This window comes from Rattus norvegicus, chromosome X (assembly GCF_036323735.1).
Source record: "Rattus norvegicus strain BN/NHsdMcwi chromosome X, GRCr8, whole genome shotgun sequence".
NCBI classification, from domain to species: Eukaryota; Metazoa; Chordata; class Mammalia; order Rodentia; family Muridae; genus Rattus; species Rattus norvegicus.
Window position 1 is genome coordinate 34,512,470 of NC_086039.1, and position 23,457 is coordinate 34,535,926.

The following is a 23,457-nucleotide window of genomic DNA, read 5'->3' on the forward strand; positions in this document are numbered from 1 at the left end:
TGTTCTTCATAGGCTAGCCTCTGTCCTTTGGTTCTATAAGATACCTTGACACGACAATGTATCAGTGATGCACCGTGGGTGGTTTTTTGAGATTGTAATTTAATTACAACATTTTTCTTCCCTCTCCTCCCCTCAAACCCTCCTATATACCTCACCATGCTTTCCTTCATATTTATGGCTTCTTTTCCCCATCAACTGTTATTGAATGCATGTGTGTTATATTCTAAATACAACCTGCTCAGTCTGTATAACGCTGCCTGTATATATGTTTGTTTTCAGGGCTGATCCTTTGGCACTAAAGAACGAATCGGTGTGTTTTCCATTGCGGAAAACCCACCTCTCCCATTCCGAGCTTTCCTCAGTTCCCCTGTAGTTGTTTGTGTAAGGTTGGGTTTTCCTCCATCCAGTTTGTCATGTTCACTGCTGTCATCCTTGGCCAGCTCACATTTGGCCAGTCATGTTGTTGAAACTTTATGGATGTAGCCTCTGATATTGCTAGGGGACACAATCTTAGAGCAAACTCTTTGACATTCCAGCTCTTACAATCTTTCTGTCTCCTCTTCTGGTATGTTCCTTGATCCTTAGGTGCACAAGTGTTTTGTGGCTGTATCTACTGGGACAGGGTAGGATGGGCCTGCATAATCTTCATTTTGATTGGCTATAGTCTTCTGCAGTGGCCTCCATCTGTGTGCCCACTTTTATATGCTAATAGCAAAGTTTTGACACCTTTGGTTACAAAATGTATTCTAATTGTAGATAAAGGGAGCTTAATGAGGAATAGGATACTTGTGAAGTATCTATTCATCTATCATTTATTATCACAAAAGGAAAATTCGGACAATGAGGGGAAAAGATTTTAATCAAATGACCAAATTAACATCACCGATACTATTAAATGACTATCGTATGCTTATAGCTTTGAAACCTTGAGTAAGACACAAGATCCCCTCTGTAGTGTTCTGGCCAGATAGGAGTTATTTGAATCAGATCATGAAGAAACATAAGCTAAATTTGTATGAAGTGACACTTTTTAAAATAAATGACTCACATACATGGAAAATAATGAAATAAAAATATTGACAAAAGACAGACAGATACACAAAGCAGGCTTAGGAACTGTTCCAAACCATTGTAGTGTAAATATGCATGACAACTCAATACAGTGTAACCCTGGGCAGAATCTTATACTAGAAAAAATACTCTAATGTACATTGCCAAAACAGTCAATAATGGAATATGGACTGTAAACTGGTTACTATATACTTGCTAAAATTCCCACTTTCAGTAATTGTACTATGCTCCTGTGAGATTATATGCTGGGGAAATATAGGTTGTCCTGAGAAACACAGGAAATACAAACCAAAGGGCAAATATGCCTGTTGGCTGAAAATAGTTCAGAAAAAAAACCCACACGTATTCTCTGTTCGAGGGTGAGTAGTGAATGAATCCTGAATGAGTGTGTTTTCTTTTGACTTGAGCGTGACCATGTCAAGGACCCAGTGCTTCAGACACAAAGCAATGGCGAAGCCTTCCCTGGGTTCAGGAAATGAAAACCCTTTTACTCTTTTATGTTCCTATCAGATTGCTCTCCTACAGACAGCCCCCTATCCAGACTTAACCATCCTCTCCTTCAGTTGCATACAACTCCTTCGTTCACATATATGAAATAAACATGTTGAGTTTCCTGGCTGCTCCTGGCGCATCTCCACCAGACCACATAGCAGCCCACCTAACCCCAGCTTCCCCGCCCCGTGTGTGTGTGTGTGTGTGTGTGTGTGTGTGTGTGTGTGGGTGTGTGTGGGTGTGTCTGTCTGTCTGTCTGTCTGTCTGTCCTTTATTCATTCGCTTGTCACCATGATCAGGTCAAGCCATAAAGCTGTCCCTGTGGAAGTGACTGTGTGGGATTGTGTACCGATAGACCCAGGGTAACACAAGTGGCAGCTGATTAGCCATCAGTGGATATAGATATGGGTATCAGGCATGTGTAAATTTTTCAACTATATTTGCAAATTTTCTCTAAGATTGAAATGATTTCATTAAAGAGCAAGTCTTGGTTCCAAGTACACGAAGAGACCCAGAGTGTTATCAGTTATGGATTTGGGTGATTGATGTAGAACCCTGTTCAACCTTACTGCCTTCTTGAAGCGGGCTCTTTTGATAGAACGTTGGGGAAAATGGTTCTTTTCAAATAGACTCTCCAGAAATAGAGAGTCTACAGTACACTCTTGTCTACAATCTAAGGTAACCTTGACACAATCATGTTATCAGTGATGCATACCCAGTTAGGAACAACCCAAACATTCCTATTTCAAAAATAAAAATTGCTAAATAGGTAGATGATTTATAGAGGTAGAAGATAGTGTACATTCAAATTTGCTTTGATGTTTTATTTATTTATATTTTATATCTATTAGTGTCCTGCACAAGTATCTAAGCACCACATGCATGCAGTACCCAGGAAAGCCAGAAGAGGGCATCAGATCCCCTAGCACTAGGATCCTCTTCTTCCCTGCTCTTGCTCTTAAATTCCCTTCTCTCTCCCTCTCCCCGCTCCTCTCTCTGTCTCTCTACTCCCTGCCTCTCGCCTCTCTCCTCTTCTCCCTTTTCTTACAGACGGTTGTGATCCAGCACCATGTGAGTGTTGGGAAATGAACCCGAGTCCAGAACTTGTGTTTAAAATGAGAAGTTGTTGTTTTAATAAAACATCGTCTTGCATCAAGCGTGCCCCAGTGATCCTCCTTCTCCCGAGGCATTTCGTTAAAGTTGTACTTTGGCAGAGAAACTCGCTCTTGACTTTTGGTTTTCGCTTTTTGTAAAGCTGATGGGGTTAATGAACAATGGAGTATGCCTTAAGTTTAGAATAACAGAAAAGCAGAAATTAATTTTTTAAAGATCAATAATTTCACTTTTCTATGTCTGGATTGCTCCAAGGAATAAGCATAGCAATTGTTTTAATGGGTTTCTTGAGATATAATTCACATGTATGCATTTTATCTGTTTAAAAGTGAACAAGCCAACGCAATCACTCCGACAATCCACTTGTAGGACATTTTCGTCACCCTCTGAAGAAACCCTGAGCCCATTAGTGGTGAATCTCTGTTCTTTTTGGTCCCCTTTGCCCAAGGCAACCACTAATCTACTTTCTATGTTTCTGGATTTGTGGATTTAGGACGTTCCATATAAATGAGATCCAACAATCTGTGGGATTTGTGTCTCACTCCTTTTGGAATTTGTGCAATGTTTTCACATTCAGTCAGTTGTAATATGTCTCAGGACTTCACTTCTGTTTATGGCAGAATAATATCCAATCATACAAACAGAGTTTTGCTCCATGCAACAAATTTTTGCTTATCCTCTTATTACATAGTGGACAATTGAGTTGTTTCTACTTTGCTGCCAGAACAGTGATTCTCAACTTGCTGCTTATGCCCCCTTCAGGAGTCAAAAGGCCCTTTTACATGGGTCACCAAAGATCATGGGAAAACACAGATATTTACATTATCATTCATAACAGTAGCAAAATTGCAGTTATGCAGTGGCAACCAAAAGAGGTGTGTAGTTGGGGTTACCACAACATGAGAAACTGTAGTAAAGGGTCACCTCATTAGAAGGTTGAGAACGAATGTGCTAGAATATGTTGCTATGGGTAACACTGTAATGATCTTTGGCTGTGTATTTTAACTTTAACAACCCCTGCCTGTATTCTGCACACACGTTCAAACACAGACAGCTAGATGACTGATTGATAGCCAGTCAGCCAGCCAGATAGATCATAGAGGGCTAACAGTGGAACAGTTTGATCATATGTTGACTCTATTTAATGTCCTGAGTAACTGCTAGAGTGTTTCCCACTGAAGCAGCATCTTTACATTCCCACAAGCATTGTTTCAGGGTTCCAACACATTATTATTATTATTATTATTATTATTATTATTATTATTATTATTATTGCCATCCTAGTAGGTATAAAGTGGAATTTCATTGTAATTTGAATTTGCATTTCCCTAATGGCTAATGATATTGACCTTGTTTTCATATGCTTTTCAGCCATTTTAATATCCCCTTTGGAGAAGCATCTATTGAAATCTTTTGCCAATCTTTTAATTGGGATATCTTTTTATACATGGGTTGTAATACTTTATACATTTCCCACACATGTTCCTTATTAGACATGGAAGTGATAATTGGAAATAGCAATTTATACAGGTTGACTATCATTGGGCTGCCTTTTTCCACTTAAATTTTTTTCTTGGATGTATTTCAATTTTAGTACCAGACTCAATTAAAAAGAAAGAAAGAAACTTTCCAAGTAAATTTATCTCTTGATGTCCTCAAGGTATTAGCTCTACAATCCCCCACAGATATAAAAATTTATGTATGCTCAAGTCCCCTACATAAAATTGTGTTGCATTTGCATATAACCTATGCACAACCTCTTGTATCCTTTAAATCATCCAGAGATGACTTATAATACCTACCATAATGTAAGAGGCTATGTAAATAATTGTTGTATTATATTGTTTAGAAGATAATGACAAGAAAACTAGATTACTCCAGATAGAAGCAATTCTTTTTGGGGGTACTTATAAATGTATTTGTTGAAAGTTTCCCATGCATATATATACATTTATGCATATATGCATATCATGTATATACATATATAAGTATGCACAATGTATATTGGTATATTCACCACTCGTTCCCTTCCTCAAACTTTTTCTGAGCTCACTACCTCTCTGTCTCTGTCTGTCTGTCCATCTGCCTATCTATCTGTCTCTGTGGTAACAGACTCAGTTCAATTAGTGCTGTTCATTTGTGCTTTGTTGTGGAGTTATTATATGGGCTACTTTCTAGTGACCAACCTAAAGAAAGGTGACTTTCATTCACCCAGCAGCTCCCAACTGCCAATAGTGTTGGAGTTCAGGTCGTGGCATCAGTGTCCCCTCTTCCTTCCAGTTTGGAATTTGTAACAGGCTTGATCTTCTACAGGGGGTGTGCAGGGAACCACAGCTATTGTGAGTCCATGTGTGCAATAGCCGTGTCATATCCAAAGAATAGCATTTCTCAGCACTCCTCCTCCAGCTCCTCCATTCTTCCCATGCTCTCCCTGAGCCTTGAGGTGGGGAATTGATATATGTGTACCCTCTGCAGCTGAGCACTCAATGGTCACGTATCCTCAGGAGCCAGTTGTGAGTCTCTGCATTAATTACTGCCCACTGCAAAAAAAAAGTTTCTTTGACAAAGGTTGAGAGCAATATTGATTTATGGATTGACTATAAATAGTTTTAAGATAGTTTGGCAAGATGACCATTTAGCACAATTGTAGGCTTAAGATCTCCACAACTATGAGCTTCTGACCATGTTCATGGTACCAGACACGAATTGCATCCTATGGACTAGGTCTCAAGTGCAATCCAGATAGCATTTTGCTGTGTTCATAAACAATCTTGCCACTATCACACCATTGAGAACATCTTGCCTGACAGATTGCTATTGTAGTATGAAGAATCTAGCATTGGGTAAGAACACTGCTGCCATTTCTACATCACCAGCCTTACAGCACCTTTCAGCACTATGAAAAGTATCATCTTGGATTAGTTGACTCTAAGAATGCAGAAGTTGTGGATATAGAGTGCTAGCTGGCTTTATTTTATCAAGTATTTTAAAATTACAGTTTACACATACACACACACACACACACACACACACACACACACACATACTTGCAAGGATGATTTTTGGTAGTTGGTTCTCTCCTTCTGCTGTGTACACCCCAGAGATCAAACCCAAACAATCAGGCTAAAGCCTTTATCCACTGACACATCTCAGAATGTATGTATGTATGTATGTATGTATGTATGTATGTATGTATGTACCATAGTAAATATTATAAAATATATACCATATTTTTTAATCCCATAATAATTGTCACCTAAATAAAGTCTTCTGTTCATATATTTTCAAAAGGCATATTCTAAACCATACCCAGTGTAAAGTTAAGCTGCTATAACAATACGACCTCAAATATAGTAGCTTAAAGATACCATGCTGATTTCTCCTTCACTTGGCACTGCTGCCTTAGTAGTGTGGGCTGACTTCTCGAACCATTCCCATATCTGAGAGATGGTGAAATGCGCATTTCATGCTCATATCTCCTACCACCTAAATGATTACATAGACGACCTTCCTTGTTACCATTTAGGGAACCAAGCTTCCAAATTCTATCTAGGTGACATGTAACCATGAATTTGGGGAGAATTAATAAATTTGGGGGGAAGTAGAGTTACTAATTGCTGCAAAGAGGTCCAGTAGTGATACAAGACATCTAGAGTCATAATGTAGAAAGTTCTTTGAAAGAGATAAAGCTGGAAAAGCAAAGAGAGGCCCATTCACACAGGACCTTGACTGCTAAGTTAAGGGCCATAAAAATTTGCTTCTGGAATGTTTCCCATAGGCTTATGTATGTGTTAGGCTTGGTCCCCAGTTTGCTGTTAGGGAAGATGGTTAATGTTTTAAGAGGGGTAGGCTTAGTGGGATAACATTACTTCATTGGAGTTATGCCCTCAACGGAGATTGAGGGACCCCACTCTCCTCAATTCTCTCTTTGCTCCCTAGCCCAAGGTAACAGGACAAGTTTATCATGAAACCTTCATAATGGTGAGCCCAAATAAACTTTTAAGAAATGATAAGTTAGTTACCCTGATGTTTGTTATAGTGGCAGGAAGCTAATGTGTACCAGTAGACAGATCAAAAATATAATACATCAGTGGAGGAGATGAATGCAAACTGATGCTGATTTGTAGGGGGAAATGTCGAAGAATGTAATAAGTACATAATAAATACATAGAGAATTTGGGGGAAAGCATTAATCCACACAGAAGTTAAAGCCTTAAGTCAAGTCAGCATAAATAAGAATGGAGAAAACAATTAGTAAACCTGGGAGGAAATATATTCTTGGGACTTGTAGATTGATAACTTAGCAAAGACTGGTAAAGATGCAGATGGGGACAATGAGTACCTCCTGGCATCCATCTCAGATACAATGAACCTAAATCAGAAAAGTTGGGGAGGTATCCTAGGTGCATGCTTGTGTGTGTGTGTGTGTGTGTGTGTGTGTGTGTGTGTGTGTGTGTGTGTGTGTGTGTGCGTGTGTTATGTGCTGCTTAGTTTTTTCCAACTGACACTAGCTAGGCTCATCTGGGAAGAAGGAGCCTCAACTGAGAAAATGTGTCTATGAGATTAGGACATAGGCAAGTTATGTAGGGAATTTTCTTGGTTAATTAATTATTGATGTGGATGGTTTCTCCTGGGTCCTGGGTGGTATAAAGAAGCAAGTTGAGCAAGCCAGTCAACAGCATTTCTCTACGATCTCTGCTTCAGTACTCAGTTCCAGGTTCCTGCCTTGAGTTGCTGCCCTGAGTTTCTTTGGAGATTAACTGATACCTGTAAGTGTAAGTGAAATAAACCCTTTTCTCCCCAAGTTTCTTTTTTTTATTAACTTGAGTATTTCTTATATACATTTCGAGTTTATTCCCTTTCCCGGTTTCCGGGCAAACATCCCCCTCTCCCCTCCCCTTCCTTATGGGTGTTCCCCTCCCCACCCTCCCCCCATTGCCGCCCTCCCCCCACCACTCTAGTTCACTGTCTCCCCAAGTTTCTTTTTGTCAGTGTTTTAGCACAGCAGCAGAAACCAAACTAAGACATGTAGGAGGAAACCTACCCATGATCCCCATGGGGAATGAAGTTGGGTAAAGATAAAAAGGAGAAATGACAGAAGAATGAGAGCTGGGAAAGGAATCAAGAGTTTCCATGGATGGAATTAATTTTTAAAATGAGTTCTTGTTCCCACAAGTCATTTCCTTTATGAATGACCATAAATATTAGAGCTATGTTTTACACTGAGATGAACTATGTTTTCTTAAAACTGCTTTCACAACTCTTACATAGCTTCATCCCTGGTTTCTCTTTAGTTTCTTTTATAAATATCCATAGTTCCTTCAAACATTTTTCATATGATTTCATCTCAAAGTTTAGTGCAAGCCATGTTTAGCTTCAAGTGTCAAGGCCAGAACTGCCACAAAAATGTCCAGATGTAGCTTGGCATATGCAGTACCAAGTCCACTGTTTATGTTTTCTTTCATGATCTAGGTACTATGTAATTACTACTGGTCTACAAATGGTATCATGACCCTTAAAAAAACTACATTCTATAAACATTATGCATTATGGTTATAAATAATAACTTTCCCCAAGTCTTGTTTCAGGGACTGTTTTTAAACCAGTATTCCCATGTTAAATCTTAGTCTTTTAACAGACTTAACTCAAAGGCAACTTTAAGACCGGGGTCAAATGTTTTTTCGTCGCCAGTTTCAGTTTGCTGTGCTCAGTTGTTATCCCATTGGGTAGAAAGTGGAGTCTCACGGTCAGCATATTTATTCTCCTTTTCAATCAGTGCTGTAGTCTTGTCTGGAGACGCAGGGTTCCACGGAAGTTCCCGTGAATCCTGCTCTAATGAGGTCATTTGAAGTATGATGAAGAAGCAAACAAGAGTGACCGCTAAGCTGATTGCATGTAGGTTGGAATTTCCCAACCTCAAAGAACTGGACTCTGCCAACAAGCTGAGTAACTTTGGAAGACGTCCTCAAGACTAGACCATGGTTACTACCTTGATTGCTGAGCACCAGTGGAAGGGGAAGCCCTGGGTCCTGCTAAGAATGAACCCCCAGTGAAGGTGATTGTTGGGGGAAGGGCGGCAATGGGGGGAGGATGGTGAGGGGAACACCCATAAAGAAGGGGAGGGGGAGGGATTAGGGGGATGTTTGCCCGGAAACCGGGAAAGGGAATAACACTCGAAATGTATATAAGAAATACTCAAGTTAATAAAAGAAAAAAGAAAAGAAAAGAAAACTGACCAACCATAAAAAAAAAAAAAAGAAAATGCGGAATAATGAATATGCCATTGTAAGCCACTATTCATGGTTGTCTGTTAATATACATAGGACATAGAAGTACATATATTCTGCTTTACTGTGTGTGTTTTAGAAAGATGGTTAGACTATAGGGAGTGCATGGGGAGTTAGCACCTCCCATATGCATTACTCACCTGTGGCTTCTATCTTATTCTGAAGCTCCTCACCCACTGAGGCTAATGAACTTGGCTCAGCAAGAGGCAGAAAACGTGGTTGTAGTGCAGCACACGGCAGAGGCTTCTGAGCGAGAGGAAAACTCCCTTCACAAAACCAGGACACACTGAAAACCGATACCATCTCGGCTGCATACTCTTATGGTGCTTATTAATAGCCTTGCTGATTCACTCTGTGACATAGCATCTGAATCAGGCATTAGTGGACTATCACTGTCACTGTGAGTGATTTATTTGCCTCAGGATAAAGAATGTTAATATTCTGGGCACACTTAAGATTCTTTTTTGGGGGGGGGGGTTCTTTTTTTCGGAGCTGGGGACCGAACCCAGGGCCTTGCGCTTCCTAGGCAAGCGCTCTACCACTGAGATAAATCCCCAACCCCCACACTTAAGATTCTTGATGAAGAGACCAACCCTGCCGTCTCATTAGTACTTTGTGGGTGTCAAGACTTTCATTAAAATTCCACTTCCTTTAATGTGGTCACCTTGGTATGTTTTTTTGAATGACTCCAGTGGCTTGGGAGGATTGGTTTTTGCAAATAAATACCACAGAATGCAGGATGTAATTGAATATGGCATACTCTGTAGCATCTCACTGGATTGCTTTATTTAAATTTGAACAAAGAGGGAGCTGTGGTTGAAGGTGCTGATGAACTTCTATGAGCTTCTATGACTAATGCCAATCATCAATACCAAGCTTCCACATAGATATATAGTATAATATCTCTATATAGAGTGCACAACGGTAAAGGAGAAAAGGAAGGAGACACCTCACTTCTTTTTTTTATTTTATATATATATATATGTGTGTGTGTGTGTGTGTGTGTGTGTGTGTGTGCATGTGTGTGCATCTCTCTGTGTGTGTGTGTGTGTGTGTGTGTATGCGCATGTCTGTGCAATGCCAGTGGAGAACAGAAGAAGGAATGGATGTGTGGAAGCTGAAATTACTGGCAATTGTGATCCCTCTGGTATAGGTAGCAGAATTTGGGACCAAATTCTACTCTTTTTCAGAAGAAGTCAATAGATTTTGGGGTCAAGTAATTCTTTAGGGACACTAACTGTCCTGTGCACTCTTGAGTATTCAGCAGCACCCTGGTTCTCTATTCATTAAACATCAAGTATAAGTATATACTTTGCAAGTTGTGAAAAACACTTGATAAATGCCACCATTTGTCATCTGATGTCCTTAATGGTCATTGACATATTGTAATTCTCTCTCTTTGAGAACCATTGATGTAAAACAAGTAAACAAACACTTTTCCCCCATTGCCCATTTTTTGTGTTACCTTAATTTTCTCAGCTCAGTTTAACTAAAGTGGACTGAGCACTTACAATGAGCAAATGCCCTGACCACTGGCCCACGCTTGTGGTGTACATCATCTACATACTCCTCAAAAAAGTTGCAATAGCAGTCACACCAAGTGGTTTGTGAGAGTCAATGTACTGCTCACTCTCTGCTTTGGAAATCTATTCAGAAATACATTTTTGTTTATTTCCTTATTTGTGGGTCTGAGGGGATGGGGGACTGTGTGTGTCATAACATTTGTAGAGGACAATAGGGCCCTGAGCACTGAACTCAGGTTATCTGGCTTGGTGGCAAGTGTATTTACCCACTGAGCCATCTATCTGGCCTTGGGGGGTCATTTTATAAATTAAACTTATTATATTTTCCACCTGGCTTAAGTTGTGTTTGCCCAACAATAGGTAGAAGTAGGCAGGGGCATCAAAAATTCAAGGCCAAACTTGACTAAATCACAAATCGAAGGCTCCAGGAGCAACCTGTTTCAATAAGAAAATTAAAAAAAAAATACTCTTTTCAGTTTTTCTTCATTTCTCACTTGAATGTGAGTTATGTAATAACCCAGAAATTCAAATCAACCATTACTAAAAATTAAGGTCACATTGAAGATGAAGAAGGACATGGGCAATGCAGAGTTTTCTTTTTGATATATTGGCTCCTGCTTTCACAAAATGTACTCTCCTTCTGGAATTTCCCCAACAATAGCCAAGTCCATTTCGACCTTCTTATAGAAGCAATGTTATCAGGAGCATATTTGCTCAAGCATCCTTATCCTTCATGAAATCCCTCTACGAAGCTGGACTGTCCTTGAACCACGTAGCTTCTAACAGTATCTGAGAAAAGCCTCAGATCTCAAGTCAAGCTCTTCAGTGAGAGAAAGCCATGCAAACATTGGCAAGCAAGGTTGGGAATGTCATCAATTTGCCCATGGATATTCAGTTAATAGCTTGACAGAAAGATTCATATTTGAATTCTTCCAACTCCCATGTCCCTTTGAATAGGTCTTGTTCCGAGGCAGGGGAAGCATCAGGTGCCTACCGAAGAAACCAAGCTGGCTAAACTAGCAACTGGAGGTAAGAGGCTGAGTCCATTACTGAACTCGGCTTCCTGCTGTTCATTCCATGCAGCCCAAGCTTCTCGATAGTAATGAAATTATCTTCAAGTGAAAGACCAGGAGTTGGGAGAGAAATTGAGCACGGAAAATCAATACCAAGTCGCAGTGGTTCCTGACCAGAACATTAAATTCCGGTTTTAGTGCTCGGGAGTGAGTTCTGTGACTTTGGTTGGTGGGCAGCATCACAAATATTCGATTTGGGTTTCTTTGAAACTTCTAAAAAACATTCAAATCTGGGACATTAGTAATTATTTTCATCCAATGATTTGGATACTGACTTGAGATGTTTATCTTTAATTGGGTTGGTATTTTAATTAGGTATTAACTTCCTCACTCCTGTGAAAATGAAGATGAAGGTAATTATTTAGGCTGTAGCCTTTTGAAAAGAGAACACTTGTCAATAACATCAGAGAACATTGGCAGTGAGGAAGGTCAGAAATGATCCTCTGATCTTTTCTCACAGGGTGTGCTTTGAATTCCATATTGTTAAATATAAAAGAGAAATGGCTGTGTTTGAGTTTGTCGGTTTTCTTTCAGTCTTATAAGAGTATGATCTAGATATTTTTCTTCTTCAAAGTCTCCAAAGAGCAGTTTGAAAATTTGTATAGATATGTATAGTATTTGCACACACACACACACACACACACACACGCTTACGCGCGTAGGTATTAGTAGTTATGTCACCCTATAGTGGCAAATTGTGGCCTGAGGGCCAAATTATTTTGCTACCTGTTTCTATAAATAAAGTTTTATTAGAACCTTGCCATGCCCATTTGTTTATATCCTACCTGTTACTGATTTTGTTCAATGATAGAGCTAAGAAGGTTTGACAGAAACCTTATGACTCTTTACAGCAAAATGTTGATGGCTCCTTATTTTAGAGTCATATTGTTGCAGCACATGATAGAATCTGAGAAGAGAGAATGAAGATTTTTATAAAAAAGGTCTGGGTGTGGTCTTTAATCCCAGCACTCAGGAAGTAGAGGCAGGTACGTTTGAAATAAGGCTGGTCTACGTAGTAAGTTCCAGGCCAGCCAGGGCTGCATAATGAGATCCTGTCTCAAACAAAACAAAACAACAATAGCAAAAATATTGATTTCTGAATCAGAGTTTCTGCAAGGAGGGCCTTTATTGACATGGAGATAAGATGGACACTTGGGAGACTGGAAAGATAACTAAGTGGTTAAAAGCATCTTGTCATCTTGCAGAGAACCTGGTTCAGTTTCTGACACCAATGTTGGGTGCCTTAAAACTGCCTATAACTGAAACTCCAGGGGGATCTGATGTCCTTTCTGGCATCTGTAGGCACTATCCTCACACACATCAACCCATACACAGACATACACATGCATATAATTAAAAATGGAATGATTTAAAACAGAATGTATAGAAGCTTGGGTAAAAGAACTCGCAATATTAGAAGCCTATAAAAGAAGAAGAAAGAAAATTGATAGCATTGATAAGCTGGAATTAGTGACCATTATACCAAGAACATTAAGTAAAATGACATCCATGCATGCATGCATACACTTAATGTAACTAAGTGAAAGAAATTAAATCAATACTATGTGGCAAGGCATTGTGGTGCCAAAGTATTGTGCCAAGGCCTAATGATGAAAAGATGGATGACCCATTGGACTACAGCATAAAAAGCTTCAAAAACCTTTTCACTTCATTCTTAACTGTAGCTTGGCCCAACATTGCACCAGTGCATAATACAAGAGGTCAAAATGAAATTCTTCATCTTTCCCTTTAAACATACTTTTTAAATCATGTCCTATCAGTTTGGAGAGAGCCATCACCAGCTTACTTGTAAGTGTATCTGCTTTCTTTTTCATATAAGGAATTACTCCTGGCTCAGTTAGGTATCCCCTCCCAAGATGTCAGAAAATTCCATGACCTCGGCTCTTCTTCCTTCCATCATGTACAATCTTAGCTGCGTGTGTCTGTTGCATTTGTCCCTGCAGAGCCCACCCTTTTCGTATCAGGGCCCTTGGCATTGTACTTTAAGAATTTCTTTGTTTATCATCCACCATGATCAAGTAGGCTTCATCCCAGGCATGCAGGGATGGTATAATATACTGAAAACCATCAACGTGATCCATTATATAAACAAACTGAAATAACAAAACCACATGATCATTTCATTAGATGCTGAGAAAGCATTTGACAAAATCCAACACCCCTTCATGATAAAAGTCCTGGAAAGAATTGGAATTCAAGGCCCATACCTAAACATAGTAAAAGCCATATACACCAAACCAGTTGCTAACATTAAACTAAATGGAGAGAAACTTGAAGCAATCCCACTAAAATCAGGGACTAGACAAGGCTGCCCACTCTCTCCCTACTTATTCAATATAGTTCTTGAAGTTCTAGCCAGAGCAATCAGACAACAAAAGGAGGTCAAGGGGATACAGATCGGAAAAGAAGAAGTCAAAATATCACTATTTGCAGATGATATGATAGTATATTTAAGTGATCCCAAAAGTTCCACCAGAGAACTACTAAAGCTGATAAACAACTTCAGCAAAGTGGCTGGGTACAAAATTAACTCAAATAAATCAGTAGCCTTCCTCTACACAAAAGAGAAACAAGTCGACAAAGAAATTAGGGAAACGACACCCTTCATAATAGACCCAAATAATATAAAGTACCTCGGTGTGACTTTAACCAAGCAAGTAAAAGATCTGTACAATAAGAACTTCAAGACACTGAGGAAAGAAATTGAAGAAGACCTCAGAAGATGGAAAGATCTCCCATGCTCATGGATTGGCAGGATTAATATAGTAAAAATGGCCATTTTACCAAAAGCAATCTACAGATTCAATGCAATCCCCATCAAAATACCAATCCAATTCTTCAAAGAGCTAGACAGAACAATTTGCAAATTCATCTGGAATAACAAAAAACCCAGGATAGCTAAAACTATGCTCAACAATAAAAGGACTTCAGGGGGAATCACTATCCCTGAACTCAAGCAGTATTACAGAACAATAGTGATAAAAACTGCGTGGTACTGGTACAGAGACAGACAGATAGACCAATGGAATAGAATTGAAGACCCAGAAATGAACCCACACACCTATGGGCACTTGATTTTTGACAAAGGAGCCAAAACCATCAAATGGAAAAAAGACAGCATTTTCAGCAAATAGTGCTGGTTCAACTGGAGGTCAACATGTAGAAGAATGCAGATCGATCCATGCTTATCACCCTGTACAAAGCTTAGGTTCAAGTGGATCAAGGACCTCCACATCAAACCAGATACACTCAAACTAATAGAAGAAAAACTAGTGAAGCATCTCGAACACATGGGCACTGGAAAAAATTTCCTGAACAAAACACCAATGGCTTATGCTCTAAGATCAAGAATCGACAAATGGGATCTCATAAAACTGCAAAGCTTCTGTAAGGCAAAGGACACTGTGGTTAGGACAAAACGGCAACCAACAGATTGGGAAAAGATCTTTACCAATCCTACAACAGATAGAGGCCTTATATCCAAAATATACAAAGAACTCAAGAAGTTAGACCGCAGGGAGACAAATAACCCTATTAAAAATGGGGTGCAGAGCCAGGGGCTGGGGATTTAGCTCAGTGGTAGAGCGCTTACCTAGGAAGTGCAAGGCCCTGGGTTCGGTCCCCAGCTCCGAAAAAAAGAACCAAAAAAAATGGGGTGCAGAGCTAAACAAAGAATTCACAGCTGAGGAATGCCAAATGGCTGAGAAACACCTAAAGAAATGTTCAACATCTTTAGTCATAAGGGAAATGCAAATCAAAACAACCCTGAGATTTCACCTCACACCAGTGAGAATGGCTAAGATCAAAAACTCAGGTGACAGCAGATGCTGGCGATGATGCAGAGAAAGAGGAACACTCCTCCATTGTTGGTGGGATTGCAAACTGGTACAACCATTCTGGAAATCAGTCTGGAGGTTCCTCAGAAAATTGGACATTGAACTGCCTGAGGATCCAGCTATACCTCTCTTGGGCATATACCCAAAAGATGCTCCAACATATAAAAAAGACACGTGCTCCACTATGTTCATCGCAGCCTTATTTATAATAGCCAGAAGCTGGAAAGAACCCAGATGCCTGCCCTTCAACAGAGGAATGGATACAGAAAATGTGGTACATCTACACAATGGAATATTACTCAGCTATCAAAAACAATGACTTTATGAAATTCATAGGCAAATGGTTGGAACTGGAAAATATCATCCTGAGTGAGCTAACCCAATCACAGAAAGACATACATGGTATGCACTCATGATAAGTGGCTATTAGCCCAAATGCTTGAATTACCCTAGATGCCTAGAACACATGAAACTCAAGACGGATGATCAAAATGTGAATGCTTCACTCCTTCTTTAAAAGGGGAACAAGAATACCCTTGGCAGGGAATAGGGAGGCAAAGATTAAAACAGAGACAGAAGGAACACCCATTCAGAGCCTGCCCCACATGTGGCCCATACATATACAGCCATCCAATTAGACAAGATGGATGAAGCAAAGAAATGCAGGCTGACAGGAGGTGGATGTAGATCGCTCCTGAGAGACACAGCCAGAATACAGCAAATACAGATGCGAATGCCAGCAGCAAACCACTAAACTGAGAATAGGACCCCCGTTGAAGGAATCAGAGAAAGAACTGGAAGAGCTTGAAGGGGCTCGAGACCCCATATGTACAACAATGCCAAGCAACCAGAGCTCCCAGCGACTAAGCCACTACCTAAAGACTATACATGGACTGACCCTGGACTCTGACCTCATAGGTAGCAATGAATATCCTAGTAAGAGCACCAGTGGAAGGGGAAGCCCTGGGTCCTGCTAAGACTGAACCCCCAGTGAACTAGATTGTTGTGGGGAGGGCAGCAATGGGGGGAGGGTTGGGAGGGGAACACCCATCAGGAAGGGGAGGGGGGAGGGGGATGTTTGCCCGGAAACCGGAAAAGGGAATAGTACTCGAAATGTATATAAGAAATACTCAAGTTAATAAAAAAAAAAAAGAATTTCTTTGTTTGAGAAGAGGCCATTTTCCAAACATCGCAAAAACCTGGGGACAGTTGTGGGGTTGGGAGCAGAAGAATGACATAGTTATACTTGGTTTTAAATTTCTCTTAGGTTGCTCTGAAGGACAAACCAAGATTACAGGAAGAGAAAGGGAAAAGTCGTTAGGAGACTCTGCCAGTTGGGAGAGAATCAACTGGACTATGACGTTGGCAGAAGCAGCTATGAGAGTGGACATATGTGGGAAATTTCCCAAAGGTAGAGCTTCCATAACTCACTGAAGGATTAACTAGGAAGATGAAGAAACAAGAGGGATCAATCATAAATGATCTTAAGCATTCAAGAATTCGATCTGAATAACTGAATGCAAAGAAATTACTAGTTACACACACATACACACATATTTCATTAAATCAACTGATTCAAGTGAGAATTATTGAATTATAATATTGTAAGTAATTTCCCCAATAAGTATTAAAATGTTCTCAAGTCATCTTTCACGTACGTTTATGAAATAAGAATGTGCCTAAAGGAAAAAAAATGGTCCTTTGACTAAAGAACCTTCCCCCAGTCCCCATCCCTCTGTTGGGGAGTAAATCCAGGGATTCCTGTATGTAAGGAAAGCCCTTCCTCATGTTATCCTGCATTTTTATTGTTTCAAGCATTTTCAAGGTTTACCTTTTATTTTTCAGACAAATTCTCACTACATTGCTCAGGCTGGCTTTCAATTTGAAATTCTCCTGCATCAGCATCTGAAGTATTGATGGTTCTAAGCTTGTACTGCCAGGTCCTGGTCCTAAGGCCTTTTTTAAATTCCATCTTCCAACACACACAATAGAGAACCCAGAACAGGCTCGTCGGCAGATACTAGGTCACAGATGGTGCACGGTAAAGCAGGCGCAGACCTCTGTTCTCTGTTTCCTTTATAAGTTTAGACATAAATCACCTTGACTTTTATAATAACACTATCTTCTCTTGTATCTATTTTAAATAAAGTTTGGAGCTCAATATGAGAGATTCACTATAGGAAATTGTTTTAAACAGTGAGTTAATAGTTTAAAACATTCCTGAACATGACATATTTTTTTTTTTAAGATGTCTGGAATCCAATTTCACTTTTCCTTGCTTGTGGTGATGGGGGCTGGTAGGTAAATCTAATCCTACCTTGTTAAATTCTTATTCTCCTTCTATTTTTAGTCTCTCTATTTAGAAATAATCTACAAAATAACTTTAAAATTGCATGTATAAACTTTTCCCGCACACAATCCCTTTAGCCTAAGTTTATCATCTATAGCACACAGATATTTACCTGAATATATTAAATTTGTTTTCCCTCTGAGATGAAAGGAAGAAGGCAATTTAAACTATGAAGCTTTTTTTTTGCTGAAGTGAACATAATGTACTCATTAATAATTCTCTTACTTGTCATTCATCACATCTTGTGACAGTAAACAATCTTTTATGATGCTTTACTTCTTGTGAATTTCTAGCATTACCGTATTGTGTGATGTAGAGCCGGTTGACTGTGTAACAGCTTAGGAAAGTCTATCTCGTTTTAATGCTTTAGAATGTGAGTGTCTAGAGGTTGAAATAATATGTTATGAGGTGACAGCTGTAGTAACGATACTGATAAGGAAAATTGTCATGCTTTCTTTTTTAATTACGTTAGTATTATGGAAACAAGTGTGCAGGCCAGAGGACAGTCTGGCAGGGTCACGTCTTTCCTTCTACTTTTATGTGAGTTCCAGGAATCCAACTCAGAGCAAGGGACTTCAAAGGCCTTGAGCCACAAAACCATCTCAATTGCCTCAGGATTCCTTTTCATGTAAACAAGCTACACCCATCTTGACACTCAGGGGATCATCCTAAGCTAGAGTGTGCTTTGGCACTAGCATTTAAATGGCAGGTCCTTACACAAGCTTTTACATCTTTCCTTCTTTGTTTGTGTCTTTTAGGAGATGCTTTCCTTTGGCCAAGTTAATGCAAATATAGTACTCAATTGTTTTTCCAAGATGAAGAGGAACTAAGGAATGGGAGTTTTGTTGAAAAGCATTGCACAGACAAGTTTACTATCTTTTTGTTATTTTTTTTGCAGGGCTGGGAACAGAACCCAGGGCATGTGTACAAGCTACTACTCACCTACACTCCCAGCCCTGGTGTTCTCTACTGCTCATTCGCTACCTTTCACCCAGCACCAAAATGATGAATATTCTGTGAGATAGTTGACCTTGTAAACTCTCATGGGAATGGAATTAACTGAAAGACGCACCTCTGGGCAGGATTGTGAGAGCATTTCCTGGAAGGACTGATTGAGATGGACGATCCTCCCCCAGAGCGGGCAAGCTCCTTGAAGGAACCAAAATGGAAAGAGGTCTGAGGAAAAAAGCAGGACTGCTTAGCTACCTGCCTTCTCTTCTTGCTGGTGAGTGTGTCTTTCTCCTTGCTGCTGAAGCTGCCATGCTTCCTTGCCATCAACCCAGCTCTCTTGGCTTTCCAAGCTGACTGAAAGCCCGCTGGACTCCACGAACCCTCCAGACCTTCAGAACTAGGTAGGCCACGTGGCTACAGTTTTCAGCTTCTCCAGGGTGCAGATGTCCCATGTTACCCAGACTGTAGTGTGTGAGTCAATGTACTAAACCTTCTTTAATACATATTCATTGTATTGTTACTGTCTCTTTAGGTGAACTGGGTCCATTTAAACAGAAACAAAAACCACAGTTATCCCTGGTTTTATTTAGTACATTCATCAAAACCTGGAATTTAATACTGGGAATAAAATGGAATCGGGTGGTCCTTGGAATTGAGGAAAATGGAAACATGAGGGATTCCCACATAGATAGGGAGGACGTTCACAAATTTGAGGTCTAGAGCCACTATGATATATAAAAAAGCATAGCTTTAATACACTTTAGGGCAGGGTTGTTGAGAGAAGGCAACACTAATCACTCTAACTGCCTGCCTTCCTTGTAAGATACCCTCATTCAAGTAAAACAGCTCTAGAGGCCTCTGCAAGAGCACTGGCTACCTCTCCAACCAGTGGTTTTTTTTTGTTTTTTGTTTTTGTTTTGTTTCTATTGTTGTTATTGTTGTTGTTGTTGTTGTTGTTGTTGTTGATGATGATGATGATGATGATGATGATGATGATGATGATGGTTAGCTCTCTAGTACATGCTGCCCATGTGTGTACTCCAAACTGGCCCAACCGTCTCCAGTACCTCTATCAACATAAAAAAATCATATCAGTAAGTTCATTTCTAAAAGAGGGAGAGAAAATACTACGTTAAGTATCTTTGTTCTGCTAGAATGTTCCCTGTTGTAAATCAGCCTGTGGCCATGATCCAAAACTGAATCTGCACCATTCTTGAATAAAGATAATCACTCTTATTGCCCAGATTAACAACAATTATATTTCTCACGGCCACTTAGTAACAAAAGTCCTCCGTTTTTAATTAGTTTGGCTTTTTTTTTTCATACTTATTTCATGAGCAACAACAAACATTGATACATTATTTGTCTCTACTTAAATAATTTCAATCTTCCTTAGTTTTTCACTCTGAACTCTTTGGCCTCAGCTCTGTTCAGAACAGCATGGCCACCTTCATGAAGTTTTAGTCAACACTTCCCTCTTTCTCCTGCAAGGTTGTTTCCTAGGCTCCAGGGTAAGACAACTAGTATTAGTGAAAAGGGTTAGCATTTTCAGCATCTTTGAGACTGGAAAAAGGAAGCAATTTGCCATGGTCTCACCATAGCCTTTGGTTGCTTGGACATAAACTGGCATATTTTCAATGCCCTTTCTGACATTCATCCCTATAGTATCAACTGGACCATCTGTTTGAAACTCACTATGTGAATTCTGTGAGAATGTCGCATTAGCAATTTCTGTCTCATTTGGAATAAACATGGGAATCATTTAAAAAAGAACACTGTTACTTACTCCGTGTCCTTTGATCTTAAGGACTAAATGTTGATTGGCTATCGTGGCATTTTGATGTTATTTCCGAGTATCCCTAAATAAATACACTTAAGGCAATTGATTATCAGGTGTGTCTGTTTATTTCCCTAGAATTTATGAGAAGCCATGAAGTTGCTTGCATCTTTGAGGCCCTTCTAAAGGACTGGCAAAGAGAACAGAGGAACTCAGAAGCCTTAAGAGGGGCTGGAGCTGATCTGGCTTCTAATTTGAAGACTAAAAGGGAAAACACTAGCAGAAAACAGTCCCGCTAGTGTTTTTCTTTTTAGTCTGCAAACCGGAAGCCAGACCAGCTCCAGCCCCTCTTATGGCTTCTGGGTTCTTTCCTCCACCATCTGAGTTTTATGGCTGATCTTAGCTGTCAACTTGTCTAGCTCTGCAATCAACTAAAACCCAGGCAGAGGGGTGTGTCTCTAAGGGAATATATTTTCTTGAGTAAATTATTTTGAGGTGGGAAAACCCACCTGAAATCTGGCCCACACCGTTTGGTGTCAGCTTAGGTAAAAAAAACAATGAAGGAGGAAGCTTTTGGGTTTTTTTGTTTTGTTTTGTTTTGTTTTTTTTTTTTTTTTTTGCCTTGGTGCCCTCACTCCCACTGACAAGTTCATCTATTCTGGAGCATTCTGGAGCATTCCTCTGATTTAGAATCTACTTCTTTGGGATTTCAGCATATACCAAAGACCAATAGCTCTCTAGGAATGCCCAGTACTTGAGCACCAGATTGGGACAGCTGAGACACCCAGTCTCATAGACTGAACAGCTACTGGTTTTTGACCAGTCTCTTGGGAAACAGCTATTATTGGACTACTTCAGACCACAGCCACTCCAATAAAACCCACCATCCTATTCCTTGAGAGAACACCAACTGACATACTGGGTAGGAGAATGAAACTATATAATGTTGGTAGAGTTAGGTTCTCTGTAAAAATACTTTACTTAAAATGCATCTTTGCTTAAAACCCAGGGCCTTGGTTGTCTATCATGAACCAGCAGATTTTGATCTGTGTTTAGACCAGAGATGTTTGAGGTTTTCCTGTGTCATAAATCAAGGCTCATAGAATCTGGAAACCTGGTGGATCTTTGAAAGTCTATGTTAGGCAAAGTCCTACCTTCGTGCTGCTATTCAGCAACAGAGAGACAGGACATCTGGAAAAACAAATGCTGAATGTTGTGTGTAGAAGACTACAGGCACTGTCAGGTAATTTTATTTACTAGCCTGAGATCTTTTTCATTTTACTTTTAATTAGCATACAAAATGGAAGGTTTCCTTTAAGAAAAAAAAGATTTATTTTTACTTTCAGCTATATGCAGATGCATGTCAGGCTAGGTGCCCATAGAGTATAAAAGATAGCTTCTAATTATTTGGAGCTGGAGTTAAGGTAGTTGTGAGTCACCTGACATGAGTACTGGAAACCAAATTTGGGTCCACGGCAAGAACAGTACGTTTATGCTCTTAACAGTGGAGACCGCAAGGCCCTGGGTTCGGTCCCCAGCTCCGAAAAAAAGAACCAAAAAAAAAAAAAAACAGTGGAGACATCTCTCCTGTCCCTGAAGAAACAGGGTTTTTATAGCACTTAATTTCAATCTTTCCTTCCCGCCCTGCTTCTCTCCTGCATATTCCTGACCCCCACCCCCAAAACTGTAACCTTCTGCTTCTAATAGTTTCCTTTCTACTTTCATTGTTGATAGTGTTGCATTCCCTTGGTCCACCCCCGCCCCATTCCTTATAGCTTCTTCTCTCCCACCCTCATAGTCCCCCTTCTGGCTTCCTAACCTCCACATGAACTCACTCCTACACAAATTAGCATGAAGAAATCCGAAGCTGCAATCTGCATATGAGAGAAATGTGTTTGTCTTTCTGAGCCTGGAGTATCTTACTTAGGATAAAATATTTTCTAATTCCATCTACTTTTCTACAAATTTCATTATTTGAATTTTTTAACAGCAGAATTTTGATTGAGATCTTGGAGCCAAGCCCATCCAAACCTGAAAGTCAGCTTTAGGGCAAACAAGTTTATTAGTCGCTGGTTCTCCATTCTGCATCCTCTTACCCTCTCACTATGCCTCACAGACGGTATGAACTTTCACACTTAAAAGAGAAAGGACAGCCTGCATGAATCTGTGTATTGCTGTTTAGCCAGTTGCATGGTCTGCCAGAATAAGGATTATATTTCCCCCAGCTTTACATGGTGCCAAATGTGATCATCTGATGAATTTGCGGCTAGTGTAATGGCCAGAATTAACTCTATATCCACGAAATCTTTCCTGCATGGAAGGAAGAATGTTCAAACCCACCCTTTCTCCATCTTCCTCTCTTTTGTTGATTTGAATGTCATCAAGGTGTCAGACCATCTGTCTTAGTTAGGGTCTTATTGCTGAGAACAGACACCATGACCAATGCAAGTTTCACAAAGGACAACATTTCATTGGATGGCTTACAGGTTCAGAGGTTCAGTCCATTATCTTCAAAGAGGGAGCATGGTAGCATCACAGCATCCAGGCAGGCCTGGTGCAGGAGGAGCTGAGAGTTCTGTATCTTCATCTGAAGGAAACCAGGAGCAGATTGAGCATCCTCAGGCAGCTAGGAGGAGGGTCTACAAGCCCACCCCCACAGTGACACACTTCCTCTGAAGGCCAAACTTTCTAATAGTGCCACTTCCTGGACCAAGCATATGTAAACCATCTTAGCCCAGGGGCAAAAGGACAGCATGGAGTATGAAATCTGAGCATTGAAGGAGAGCTGCTTGCTTGGTGTCTTCATGGAGCAGGTTTGCAGTACCATTCCTGGACCACCAACCTTTGGATTACTTCAGAGAAAAAAAGGAAACTTACTTCTTGCAAGCTGCTTCGTATGGCTTAATCTATGGGGGAATTAACAAAGACTCTTCAAGAATAAGAAATGATGAGGAAAAGCTTAG

The 23,457-nt window shown here is 40.0% G+C and overlaps 2 long non-coding RNA genes across 3 annotated transcripts; one reads left to right on the forward strand and one right to left on the reverse strand.

The window, feature by feature from the left end:
• Positions 1–261: 261 nt before the first annotated feature.
• Positions 262–9,238, reverse strand: LOC120099247 (uncharacterized). The gene is made up of 3 exons (XR_005498312.2): positions 9,104–9,238; positions 4,863–5,216; positions 262–2,848 (listed from the first exon to the last, which is right to left on the reverse strand). It is a non-coding gene; the product is annotated as an uncharacterized LOC120099247 (long non-coding RNA).
• On the forward strand, positions 7,650–20,597 carry LOC103690819 (uncharacterized). Of its 2 annotated transcripts, XR_005498311.2 has the most exons (4): positions 7,650–8,731; positions 11,444–11,515; positions 16,684–16,827; positions 18,665–20,597. It is a non-coding gene; the product is annotated as an uncharacterized LOC103690819 (long non-coding RNA). The 2 variants fall into 2 exon arrangements; XR_010061573.1 differs by lacking the exon at positions 16,684–16,827.
• Positions 20,598–23,457: the final 2,860 nt, after the last annotated feature.